This window comes from Geospiza fortis, unplaced genomic scaffold (genome assembly GCF_000277835.1).
Source record: "Geospiza fortis unplaced genomic scaffold, GeoFor_1.0 scaffold381, whole genome shotgun sequence".
Taxonomy (NCBI): domain Eukaryota; kingdom Metazoa; phylum Chordata; class Aves; order Passeriformes; family Thraupidae; genus Geospiza; species Geospiza fortis.
This window is the reverse complement of record NW_005054348.1, coordinates 1,455,603-1,459,141: the sequence shown is the minus strand read 5'-3', so window position 1 is coordinate 1,459,141 and position 3,539 is coordinate 1,455,603. Positions and strand designations below refer to the sequence as shown.

The 3,539-nt window shown below is 40.7% G+C and overlaps 1 protein-coding gene across 1 annotated transcript in view; it reads left to right on the top strand.

The window, feature by feature from the left end:
- Positions 1-3,441: 3,441 nt before the first annotated feature.
- MTR (5-methyltetrahydrofolate-homocysteine methyltransferase) overlaps positions 3,442-3,539 on the top strand; it is a 51,681-nt gene continuing 51,583 nt past the window's right edge. The window contains exon 1 of the mRNA XM_014307918.2: positions 3,442-3,463. The gene's annotated coding sequence lies outside the window, so the exon portion shown is untranslated. The remainder of the gene's footprint in view (positions 3,464-3,539) is intronic.

Sequence of the window (3,539 nt, the reverse complement as noted above, 5' to 3'; positions counted from 1 at the left end):
AAGGTTATACTCAGTTCACTCCAGTGTGTTTGATTTCACTGTCATGGAAGACTTCGGGCTTTTTTTTAAGTAGCGAAGTCCAAAATCTTTGGTAAATATGTAGAATCAAGTTGTTCGTTTAATATCTTTAATAGGCTAATCTGACATTTGGAGTGTTCTTAGAATTGAGCTCAAAGCATTCAGCTTTCTTTTGCCTTCACATAAAATTTTGATCCTGGAAGAAAAATGTTAAGATCATGATTTGACTTATACAGAACAGATAATTTGTATTTGGATCACAAAAAAATCACCCTCTAAGTTGTGGGTCTACAAAATTATTAAAAATAAATAGTAATTCTTAAGCTTAGAGGAAATTCTGAAAATATGAAACAAGTAGTGCAACTTAGTAATGCAAAATAGGGCAAGAATCCAGCTGCAGCAAAACAGCACAAGTGGTAACTTCACAGAAGAGAGTGCCAAGACCTGTACTCTGAAATCAGATTAATCTGCTTTCCCCTTCAGACTTCTGCATGGAGTTGTGAATGCTTCGCTTGGATATATTTCTCTGAAATGCAACTGTTCTAAAATAACATGGATAATTCTACTGCTCTTGTTTAAATAAGGATTACTTATGTGAAAAACCTATTAGTAACTGCATCCTCAGAAATAAAGGCAGATAATACGGGAGAGGTGTATTTTTGTAATTAATATTGTGGAGGTATTTAAAACACAACTCCAAAAGCTATGAGTGAGCTAAAGACTTGTGTTTGATCTTACACATGTGTAAGGTGAGTGTGTTATTTGAATGCATGGTGTGCAAGTAGAGTAACAAGCTGGTGAACAGATCCTTGGCACTGGAAAAATAATCAAAATATGAGGATGGCTTTGTTTGCGTCAAACACTGCCTGGTTTAAAAGATCTTTTTGTGAGACTTTATCTCTGTGTGTGGGAGGAGGTGGGGAAACAGTGGTTTGAAAACACATTCAAATATACTTGGAATAAACACCAGAACTCGATCTGACTTAAGAGTTTTTTGGTTTCTTTTGCTAAGGATATGAATTTGGATTTAGTCTTGCTGCAATTAGGAAGACGCTAGCTTCACTAAATCACCACATATAACCCCCCCTGCAGAAACCGGGATTCTCACCATGATGTGCGAGTGACTCCATGTCTGCACCTGATGTTTAAATAGGGCTAATTCCCAACGGTGCTAAGGTCAGGTTTCTCACACATGGGAATGATGCCACCTTTGTGTTCTCCCCTGCTTTTCTCACTGCTCTGCAACTCTAAGCTGCTCCTGGTATTAAAGGGAATGTATTAAATGGAACAGTATTTAGACAGGCTAATTTAGCAAAGTAAGAACTCCCAGCACTGCGCAATACTGTCAAAACCAAAACAAAAAAACCAAAAAACACCACATTTCAAGCTTAAGGACATGTTCACTGCAAATGCTTGAATGTTCCCTCCAAACACACCACGTGTTAGAGCGTCTCAAAGAAACAGCTCAAAAATCTTGGTAATTGCAGGTGTGTGTCAGCCTTGGGATAGGGACACACATCAGACTCCCAGCACTGCGCAATACTGTCAGCATTGAAACGAAACCAGGAAAAGGGACCTGAGATTCTCTTACACTGCAAAACACATTAAGGCTGAAGTTTTGTGTTGTTACTTCTTTGCTGGATGAATGCTACCTTTACCACTCATCCACCCATTCCTCTTCCCTTCACCCTCTGAAGTGTATCCTGCTTCAGCTGTGCTCCTTCGGTTGTTTGTACAACTCCAGTTTCTCAAGCAGATTGAACAGTCTGAGACTGGAGGGTTGTTGCCCTCTCTTTCTGCTGCTGTTCCTACATCAGCCCTGGAGATCGTTCTGCTGCAGATGAATTGGATCAGAGATCTGTTACCACTGATAACTGACTTTTACAGAAGAACTGTGTTCAAGGGCTAGCACCCACACAAGGAAAAGGATGGAAACAGGAGGACAGCACAGGGTGGCATTTGGGACTAACCTTCCACAGCATCACACAGTCAAACTGGCTTAATTTGATTGCGAAACTGCAAAGGAACTGGGGTATGTGAAATTATCCTTTTCAAAAGCACCTTCAAATCTGCAGCATTTTTTTTTTCCCCGCTGACCTACTTAGCAGTAGTTACACAAACAACTGCATCAGCACAAGGACGTGCTGAACTGTGGTACAAAGATCTGTCGCCACAAAGCAACAGCGTAGACACTGAGCTTTGTAACCTGCATTGCTGCCAGAGGAAATTGTCACTGTGTTATGTCACATGACAAAAAGGTTGGAAGCTGTCCAAAAGTCAAGCAAGGAAATGCACCCTCTAAAATCTCATAACGAGCAGTTGTCAAAGCATTGCCCATCTCTGTAATATATACAAATTGTGTGTATTAGGGATCAAACTAGGCAGTCATTAGGAATACCTAATTTCTGCTTCTGTTTAGTGTATTTCACTTCTGTTGTTAGGTTTTTAAAGAATATGGGTTTCCTGACAACCACATCTTACACTGGAATTTTGGGACATATTTTTCCACTAGGAGCTCAGGCTGACCACTGCAGTAGTTTGCTGACAGGTAAGGTCTGCTCTCCAGCGTCTCCTGTCATTCAGAACTGGAGCATGGCCTCCTACAACTGAAGTTGGACTATTACTGAGTTGATTTGTGGGCTGCCAGCATTTATTCTGAAAATGAACGAGATATATAAGTTACTTAAACATAAGACTAATTTTTAAAATATATACACTTGATTTACTTTTGACCAAAGTGACAGTTGATTATGAAAGTTCCTACATCACACTGGACTCTAAGGAGTTTGTAACCATTGTTTCTGTGTCTCAAAAGAAAATTCAAGAGTGAATGTTTAGCTTCCATTTTACAGGCTTCCTTCTTTTCTTATTTTCACCATTGAACCTGTTTAGATGACAATGCTCCCCATGCTTGTTATTGGCACTTGAATTACTAACACGAAATGAGAGAACTGGTTATTCCCTTGAGCTACTCCAACTCTTGGCAGTACATTCTGTACACAGTGTGGTGATTGCAACGCTGTTCTGTGAATATTTCTTTCTTTCAGGAGGTGAGTCCTCACATAAGCAGTTGAAAGGATATCCCACCAGAAGTGAAACTCTTCTGTCAAAATACACATTTAATTTTTTTTTCATCTGTCAAGCAAATGTGACTTAAATTTGATTCCTTTAGTATAATCTTGCTTCCAGGTTTACGTGACGTAACGTGCATCCATACACCACTGGCTTGTCCGACTTCCAGCTTCCCTAAGGCATATATTTACATGCTTCCTCCCACCACTACATTTGTCTCTAATTGCAGCACATTTGTCGCTTGAGTTTGAAAGAATCAGTCCCCTACACCACATCCCCTGCCCGCTTCTCCCCGCCAGGAGAGACAACTCAATTTTACTGAACTCGGCCTGGCTCCAAAATCATCCCCTCCCCCCGGGGCATTTAACGTTAGGTGAGTTAGTTCGAAGGCAGAGCTGTCGTCTGGGTCTGCTTGTTCGTCCGTCTGTCGGTCTGTCTGTCCGTCTGTC